Source organism: Helianthus annuus, chromosome 14 (assembly GCF_002127325.2).
Source record: "Helianthus annuus cultivar XRQ/B chromosome 14, HanXRQr2.0-SUNRISE, whole genome shotgun sequence".
Lineage (NCBI taxonomy): Eukaryota > Viridiplantae > Streptophyta > Magnoliopsida > Asterales > Asteraceae > Helianthus > Helianthus annuus.
Window position 1 is genome coordinate 129939141 of NC_035446.2, and position 10789 is coordinate 129949929.

The following is a 10789-nucleotide window of genomic DNA, read 5'->3' on the forward strand; positions in this document are numbered from 1 at the left end:
TGTGTTTTATTTTTCTATTTTATATATAATGATCTTTTCCTTCTTGCAAGTTTGGCCCTTCAAGTTTAATCACTCATTTTAAAAGGGTTGAGTCTACTTTTATATAACATGAACACATGTTTAAATAAAAACCTTCATAATTAAGTTTTGGGGTGTTACAAGTCTACCCCCCTTAAAGAAGGTTTCGTCCCTGAAACCTGAACACGTACTGAATAATGATGGGTAGTGTTCCCGCATATCATTTTCCGTTTCTCATGTGAGACCCGAGCCTTTTTAACGTTTGCCATTGGACCAAACTTGTCCAATTCACTTGGTAATTCAATATTGAATGACTCAATACAATCCTACCACATTATTCCATAATCAACGTTCATTCGTTCGAGCGAACTTTCTTAAAACTAACGTGTCAGACTATGCATACCCACATACCCTTAACACCCTCTTTGGGAAACAATTATCATAATAGTCATGTTTGTTCATTCCTGTTCATTCATACAAAATCACAAGTCAAACACCACTCAATAGTTGTTAACTATTTAGCTTCTACATACACTCCACCCTTTTCTGGGCCAACATCAAGGAAAATTTATTTCATGTCAATGGCTTAGTAATCCTTTTTACACTTTTCTTGTAATACTTGCCTGTGATCTCTACTCGAGTCCAATATTTCTTTCATTGTTAATCTAATGTATCTGCATGGTTAACTGCAATACAATGCATACATTTATACAACTCGCGTATAAACTATCTTGCTCCAACCCCTCTTAATGTCTATCCCTTGGTTGTAAGGGCCTACCTAAGGCTTTAGTCACACAACCAATATAATCGTGTATCAATACGTACATTCATGTAACTCATATTACACCCAAGGTGTTATACGCAACTATATACGCCATCACATTCCATAATTGTCATACATACATCAGTCCTTCTAACATTGCAGTACAAAGGCAAGAATCTAACATCGTACCACAATGGATAACTCTACCTATATACTTACTAAAATTATGTTACATACGAGATTATAAACTTATTACACATGCGTGTGAGTTACATAAAACTAGGTATAACCATTCATTCGATAATTTGTTTATACTTTACCTCATAGGGTTGTCCTAATAAACAAACCAGGAATCCTTACGCATACAAACTCTAACTCGTGACATTTCTCGAGAGGTTTACCTTCTGATAAGTCCTGACATGTTTTAGGAAACCTAACTAGAGGTAGGATTCATTAAAATATCCATTTATTTACTTACTTAGTCCAAAATTTCTTGCCATAGCGTAATCCCGTCTTACATTCTTTGCAAGGCTCACTTGTGGTAAATTATCTTTTATGCCACATTCCACCTAATCATTCTTTATGTAACATTTCACCATTTCTAATAGTTATGCATTATAATGCTTTCATTCTAACTTCCTCAACGTTAACCTTTTAAATCTTCCATACAATTCTTTCTAATTCTTTTAAACTGAGCATTCTAAGCAATTTCCCTGCTTTGTTATCAGTTCCTAACTTTTCTTTCCTTTACAAAATTCCTTTCGTACGCAATATCTAGTTATCCACCTTACTTCGACTAGTTTAATGATTTACTTCCAAGCCATATTACAAGTTCAACTTCATCATTTGAAGTTCATAACCTTTGGTCATTACCCTTTCCATTCCTACGGTATGGACTAACTCGCACATTTGTACTCCCTAGTTGATTTTGGACATACTTATGCAAACGTTGTTCTTGCCACCCCATTTCTTTTATATTCTTATTCAATAAGTCCAACATGTAATTATGTTTACACATTGGGCCACCTCCATCATTCTTGAAGTTAGTTCATATCATTTAAACCTTCAAATTCAAATATACTTACTATCATTTTACTATTCCTTACAGAATTCCCTATCCTTGTAAGTGCTTAAATCATCCACCTAGGTCTTAGTGCATTATTCATTCTAATCCTCATGAGTTGATCACTACATGCTTAATACGTAACGCATCCAACGCACAATTCTTCCATCACAATCTTTTATTACCTCGACATCTTTCTATGTATATATATATGTTTACTTATACTATTACATGATACCACATTTGTCATATGCTTTACTCTTGCCCGTACATCCCGTTTTGGGTTTACCACAGTTAACTGTCAGCATATCCTTATTCATATTCCCAAAACCAGCTACAAAATATTTCACGTACATACACCTATACATCATCTATATATATATATGTATATACATTCTTTTTGTCCAACATCATACTTGACTGACCAGGCTACCTGTGCCACTTACCTATTATGTTTATACTAATCTTTAGTTAGGTGGAGAAAAGCATCTCCTCATTTGCATTTCGTACATTCCTTCCCACCTAAAGACTCCTAACTTTTATCCGTTTATAACCCCTTCTTAAGGTTCTATCCATGCTTACCACTCGGATACAATCCTTCCGTTCTGGCTGTTCATTCAGGCATTTCATCCAAGTTTATTTGACCTGTTTTTGCTTATGGGTTAGAACATCTTTTTCTGTACCTTTCTTCCTTATATATTGATTCACCCTTATCTACGGGTTCAACCCGTTCATTTCCGCATTTCTTTCTTTCATCACATCATCCTCTATCCAGTATCATGTGTCACGTCTCGTAGCCACCTTCTATATTCAACTTCAAGTGATGTTTCCCAACACTATATTCTACCTTCTATTTCATGTGCCGCGTTTTCATATAAAACATTTTCCTCTAAGTTTTCATTCTACTAACATTTACTTTTCATTTGACAAGGTTTTCATCCTTAGGACCATACTATACTCAAAATTCCATCATTCTCTCATGTTCTATACTTTCAAAGCTTGGTCATACTTATCATTCAAACATTTCACTACATTCTAGATGTAATCATGCTCATTTTCCACACATTTCATTACATTCTAGGACCATACCAACTTCTTCCGCAAGCATTGCTTTTATTCCCTTTTATTGTGCCATTTGTTATCATTTGTATTCCCTTCATCCGTCATCTACATTAAACATTTTCTACATTCATTACTTCATATACTTTTTATGTTATCTCAAGTTACATTCAGGCATTCATACTCATATTTCAACAACTCTCATTTCACTTTTACATCATCATCAACATCGGTCACAATAGGCCATATCATGCATGCCTCTCGTTCATAGGGAAATAAAATCCCTCATCCTTATTACTTACTTTCTCGCACCATTCGTTACTCAAAACGTATTCCGTTAACAATTGCTTCATTCTCATCAGCCATCTACTATAACATTCGAGATCATTACTAAATTTCATTCTTTAGTCATGTTCACTTCATTCTAACATTTTTAAATTTTTCTACACTTTCCTTTCTTTCATGCTAGGTGTTAATGGTCCTTTATGACCACACCACATACTTCTCATCATAGGATTGATGAACCCAGCTAGAATTTCATTCATAACTTTCCAATCATATACGTTCTTACTTCGAAACATTTCGATATGACCCGGTTAACATTTAGAGGACCCTAATTATCATACGTTACCTTTTTCAGAAGCTTGACGGAGCTATTGGATTGGCCTTAGGAAATATTCTACAACACATTTTAAGTAATATGTTAATAAGCTTAACATATTTTAATGACTTTCATTCGCTTACTCATTACTATTATACTTTCATTCCATCCGTTCTTGGTGCTAACGGCCATTTCATGACCACACCGCATACTTTTCATTATAGAGTTAATAAACCCGGTACTAACTTCATTCGTATCCTTCGTTTCCTACACATCCTCATCTTTCTATACAACATTCGTTCTTAGTAATTCATTCTCATGAATCACATACTCATCCAATCTTTCCTTACAAACATTCTAGATGTGTAATTACTTCATCCATTCGTATGTAAAAACTTCTCATTCTTTCACACATTCATCATTAAAACATGTTGGCTATATGGAATTCTTTAGTCTCATTATCAAATTGGGGCATTCCTAGCATTTAAACGAGTACTAGAACTAAATTTAAAAGCTCCGCATAACAAGCAAGCAATTCGGGAAAGAATGGATAAGGAAGTGCCGTCGCCGACGGCACATATGTGCGTCGCCGACGGCTTCTGAAATGTTGCGTCGCTAATATTGTCCGTAGACAGGAACTTAGGGCGTCGGGTGAAAGGGTGCCGTCGCCGACGGCACATATGTGCGTCGCCGACGGTCTCTCCGTCTCGCAGACGCTGAACAACTTCAAAATTTCATTTCCAGGGATCTTTTCGATCCGGAACGGTCCCATGGAGTCCCGGAGTCCCCCGAAACATCTCCGAACATCTAAACCAGGTCATTTTTGTAATAAAACCATAATTCCCTTCCCGTTTCCCATTAAAACATAGCTCGAAAGTCTTAAATCACTTACTTGCGTGGCACTTTGGAACGAACACACCTTCACAAGAGCTTTCGGTTTGAGTCCGAGCGCCATATCTTGCTCGAATCTCTCAAACCTAGGCTCTGATACCAACTTCTAACGCCCACATTTACATAGGGTCAAAACAACATGTAAAAACCCTCAAAATTTGAAACTTTCATTTCATTACATATATTTTTGCTAAAATACCCTTAGTTCAAAATCAACGTAACCATCTAACTTAATCACAAGAGCTAACACAATCCACCATTTCAAGTACAAATTTAACATACTTACTAACAAAAGACCTTAATCTTAAAAAAACTAACATTTACATTCTAAAATAGTTTTGACCCGTTTACAAAAGACAAACTTAAACCGGAAGCGCGTAAAGGGCGGCGCGGTGTGTTCGATCCAAGCTCGGCATCATCAAAGATGAGATTTACCTAACATTCAAAAACACAAATAAGTTCATTAGTGCAATTCTTTTAACATCATAACATTTCAAGTCCATTTGTCCTTTATTTGACCCATTAGCGATTCATAGCAAGAATTCATTTCTTTTTACCATTTACTTCTTTCAACTAGCTATTTCCGTTAAGAGCGGATGTTTTACATATCATTTCATTATCCATATCTTCATTCCATCCGACCCGTTCACACCGAGTATAAGACTAAAACCTTCACGAAGCCTAACATCCATGGCAATATTTAACCCATTCTCGACGGGTCAACATTTAACATTTCATCATTTCAAAACTTCAATACATTATGACCCATTTATAACAAGTCATTTCATATCTATTCCCTAATCTTGTTATCCATTCGTTTGACCCGTTCATGACGGATCATCATCTTACATACTACACAATTCTATATCTTATAACTAGCAACAATAGAATAAAACCCAAACCGTATTCTACATTAAGCCTACTCGAAGTTCATATGAACTTACCTTTGTTTTGCATTTGCTTGCGAACCGGATTGACTTGTATCCTCTTCCTTCACGCCTACAATTTCACATTCAACATTCCTTCAATCTCATGCTTTTATCTCACATTTACATTAACATAGTAAGCTAACAATTCATAATTTCATCAATTCTAATCAACTACCATCATGTGTATATGTAATCATCAACATTACATGAGAACTAATACTCAAGCATTTCATCAAACACTTAGTGTGCATAACATTAGCGAAGCATAATGTACAAGTATCTTATGCATAACTTCACTAGTTCATATAAAGATCATTAACTTCAACTAATTTTTCACATAACTTTCATTCTAAATCAGATTCATATAATAATAATCTACAACATCCAACTTCATATATCATAACTATACTCAATTTAACACATGTAGCATCATCATCTTCATAACATCACTACTACTAGTGGGTTTTCATCCAAACATCAAAATAATTAGAATTTCAAGCATAATTCATGTTTCATGAGATGATTCTAACTCACTATCATTCTAGTTTCATACAATTTCACGGATTGATTCAAAACCCAATTCATCAAGATCATTAAAACATATAATTTAACTCACCTAGGGTTGAGAATACTTAGACGATTGAGAAATTAGAGACATGCATTCGAATTTATCCTTAAATCATCTTCAATTTGCTGAATTTTGGAATGTGTTGGAGAAGAAGGGATTTTCCTTCTCTCTGGTTCTTTCTAGCGACACACACACACACACTCTCATGTGTGTTGTGTTTTATTTTTCTATTTTATATATAATGATCTTTTCCTTCTTGCAAGTTTGGCCCTTCAAGTTTAATCACTCATTTTAAAAGGGTTGAGTCTACTTTTATATAACATGAACACATGTTTAAATAAAAACCTTCATAATTAAGTTTTGGGGTGTTACACCGTGTAAACAAGAAGTTGTTTTCACCCGATTGTGTATCAATCCCAGTAATGTGTTTAATACGTTTGAACACATTCAAGTTTCCGGCCATGTGATGTTTAAACACAGAATTAACGTACCATATATCGCTCCATAGCCCTCCTTCGTTACCGACGACGATCATCTCCTCATGATCTCTGACTCCTTCTTCCTTGTTTTGTATCCCTGTATTCACTGCTAGCCGGATTAGTTGGGTTGCCTCATCCGTTTCTTTCTTCAGGCATGAGTAGATCTAATGCCCCGGTTTACGACAGTAGAAACATGTTTTCTCCCGATGACGGTGCTTGTACTTGCCGCTCATCTCTTTTGTACAATGTTGACATGGTAACAGAGTGGACGTCGATTGAACTTCGGTCTTCTTCCTTCCCGTTGATGCTCTGATACCACTATGTTGGGGAACAAAAGACACACTTGCAGCGGAATGCATTTGTGCAGTGGGATTGAAGGTTGGATTAGTGTTATCATGTGATAGTGATCCGAATTGAATATGCATTATGAATGGTATCGATGATTAACAAGTGCAAGGATAATGGACAATTCTTATTGTGAATGAGAATGTCTTGATATCCGACAAGATTGTCGGTAACCTTGAATAAATACATGGTGTTTTTGGCGGTTGATTTTGGCGGGTAACTGCCGGAGGCAGTTATTTGAATTGTTCATCCGCTTATCACACCGGTTATTACATAAACTTATCATCTATCATCCGAGTTCATATCATACATATTACTACTTATAAGTTCGAATAATTAAAACATAAACTTATAAACATAACAAAGTTTAATAATTCTAACAAGTCCAAACTATCAATTGAGTAAAATGCCAAAATAGTCCTTACTTACTTTAGGTCACTTTTATCACTTTAGTCCAAAAATGAAACTCTTTATATCTGGGTAACTGAGGTTTTGTTTTTGTTGTCATTTCCATCCAAATCAGTAACTCGTCTCATTAACTCATAGACGATTTTGAAAATTCGCAAACCTCAGGGACGATTTTGGCAATTTACCTATTTATTCTTTTATTTTTTTAATTTTCTTTTTTATTTTTAAATAAAAAACAATGTAATTATAAATATAATATATATACACACGTATTTTTTTAATTTTCTTTTTACCTTAAAAATAAAAAATTAACCATACACACACACACACACACATAGACACACAATTATAATTTTATATATATACCCACTTTGACGAAGCTTTATTTGATTTATCTAAGTTCATACAATTTATTATTTATTAATATTTTTGTTTGGTCAATCAGTGAATAAAATCAACTAAAAATGGGAATCATTCTATAGAACATCCTTTTTTATTTAATAACACGTCGTAATATCACAAGACTTCTTCGTCAAATTACGACTCCGAATAGTGAATATTCGGATTCGATGACCAATCTATCATTGAGGGGAAGGTATGATTATGATATAAATGGACCAAACGGGAATTTTAGGAAAAAGATCTTTGAGATCTCTTTCCCTTTCTTTTTTTTCAGTTCTCTACTCTAATATCAATATTGCAATCTTTTTTTCTATTACTCTAGATTGTACATAGTGTAGTTGTATATATCAGGTAAACCGGTCATATATTTAATCCCGTTCAGATATGTTTGCAAATAAGATAATCGTCTTTTCAACATAGTCGCATCTCTTTTTGGAAGATGGCTGAGTCCCCCTGTTTTTTCTTCAGTTATCAAGTCTCTAAACTTATGAAGTCTCGTTTCTGTAGTGGACAAATTCATTAACATACCACCGAGACATTTTTTATTAACATAATGACACCGAGCTCTTATTGTAGCCCATGCTGCTGAATCAACTTCTTTATTTTTAGCGCCAACAATTAAGAATTGTTTTCCCCTACTTGCTGCATCAAAAACCAAATCACAAGCTTCTGATAAAAAACGACCAGTTCTAGGTATAGATAAGATCCATCTGTGTAGATATCACCATCTGCATCCAGAAAGCCGTATGCTTTGGAAGAAGCTTGTACAGTTTGGGAAGGGGTTTTGATTGATAAAAAAAAAGACTCTACTTCAACCGATATGCCCTTAAGCAGGACCATACATAACATAGAAATCACACTTGGAAAGGGTGGACAATTAGCTAGAACAACGTGTGCTGTAGCAAAACTAATTGCAAAAGAAGGGAAACCGACCACATTAAAATAACCTTCTGGGGAGGTCCGTTTAATATCCAAAAACCTTTCCTTCCATCAAATAAAGAAAAAAATAGGATCAATTAGACCACGATCGGTAATACCCATGGTAACCATTCAAGCCGACGAAATTAGTAACGTTATCCATGAACGTTACGTTGAGCTACTGAGGAACAACGGGAGATTTAATCTCATAGAGTTCCATTCCGGTTCTCAACCCATGACCAATATGAGCTTAAGCTTCCTTTGTAACTCCCAGAACTTCTTCGTAGTGGCTCCCCTCCATGCCTCATTTCACAGGGAATCCTAAAGTGGCTCTATTTCATTATATTCCATCCATATCCCAATTCCATCCATTTACTATCATTTTGGTGTCATTAACATAACAGATGTCATTTCTAGTCTATCTCTTTCTATTTCTTTTCTATATATGGTAAGTTTCAAAATCATCATATAATAATCCAGAAGTTGCAATAGAAAAGAAGAAGGGAGGTTTGTGATTATGACACAATTAATAATTCGATTCATTTTCAATTAGGTCTTGCTCTAGCTTCTTTAGGGATTACTACTTCTTTGGTAGCTCAACACATGTACACTTTACTCGCTTATGCATTTATAGAACTAAGAATTACTACTCAAGCTGCGTTATATACTCATCACCAATACATCACAGGATTCATCATGACAGGAGCTTTTGCTCATGGAGCTATATTTTTTATTAGTGATTACAATCCGGAACAGAATGAGGATAATGTATTGGCAAGAATGTTAGAACATAAAGAATCTATCATATCTCATTTAAGTTGAGCCAACCTCTTGTTGGGTTTCCATACTTTGGGACTTTATGTTCATAATGATGTCATGCTTGCCTTTGGTAATCCAAAGAAGCAAATCTTAATCGAACCTATATTTGCTCAATGGATACAATCTACCCCCACCGATTTTATGCTCGTAGTGATAATTTTACCGAAAAATTCTGATTTTTTTTGTAGTGTCAAATATTGGATTTTTTAAGAGTCAAGCCCCCACCGATTTGGATTTTGAGAGTCCGGCTCCCACTGAGTTTTCGTTTAAGCTTCACCACTGTATACACACACCATACACACTCTTTCTCTTCTATGATTCTCTCTTCTCCACCTCCACCTCTATAACCACCACCACCACCACCACCACTGTCGCCGCCACAACCACCACGTCTATCTCGACACTTGCACTTCATTTCCCATCGTACCAAACTCAGTACCACCCGTCTCACCCGTCGTACTAAACATCATTAATTTATTATTATCTTTTTATATAAAGGTAACAAAAAATTTTAAAAAAATAAGTGTGTAAATATATAAATGTGTGTATATGTTTATATATTTTACTTATACTTATTTTTATTGTTTTTATTTTAAAGATATAATAAAACTTATAAAATTAAAAAACAAAAGAATAAATGGGAAAGTGCCAAAATCGTCCCTGAGGTTTGAGAATTGCGAATATCGTCTATTAGAGTTAACAATACATTTCAACTGAGTTAGTGACTTAAATGTAAATGATAATAAAAATGAAACCGCAAGGACCTAGATACAAAAATTTTATTTTTTTACTAAGTGACAAACCAGGACTATTTTGTCATTTTACTCTCAAAGAAAAGTGTGAACATTGTATTAAAGGAATGCTAGGAAGATGACAAAAAACATATGAAAAATGTTAACTATATATATATTTTGTGTACTTCTGAATTAAAAGCTTTTGAAAAAAATGTACTTCCAACAAACTTTCAAAACCAACTAAACATGGGAAACAAATTTACACACATACATGCATGGTTTTGGGTAGGATAAAAAGAATAAAAATTGTAGGAAGGGTACGAAAATATTTTGGTCATTATATATTTAATATAATTTAATATATATAATTGAGAAGTGAGTTTGAATTGTAATTTTATTTTTATAATAATATAGAGTTTTCTTCTATGTATTTTTATTGTTTAATGCTACAAAAGATTATACTGTACATACTATTATTTATATTTATTTGTACCGCTATCGTACCAAAAATAACCGAAATCGACCGAATCAGTACCGGTATTTGTTTATATTGTTTTTGCTTTCGACAAACTAGTATTTATTTATATTGTTTTTTATTTCAATAAACTGACATTGTATCTCTACTATACCGTACCGAACAACATCGGTATTTGTACCTATATTCATTTGTATGGTTCATGTCTGGTAATGAATTTTGTGCCGCAACCGTAGTCAACCGAACAACATTGATATTGGCACCGATACTTATTTTTAGTGTTTTAACTTTTGATAAAGTGACGTATCTTACCGAAC

General features: G+C 34.3%; 1 long non-coding RNA gene across 1 annotated transcript; it reads right to left on the minus strand.

Moving 5' to 3' along the window:
- Positions 1–4552: 4552 nt before the first annotated feature.
- Positions 4553–6105, minus strand: LOC110903807. The gene is made up of 3 exons (XR_002572179.2): positions 5941–6105; positions 5340–5394; positions 4553–4830 (listed from the first exon to the last, which is right to left on the minus strand). It is a non-coding gene; the product is annotated as an uncharacterized LOC110903807 (long non-coding RNA).
- Positions 6106–10789: the final 4684 nt, after the last annotated feature.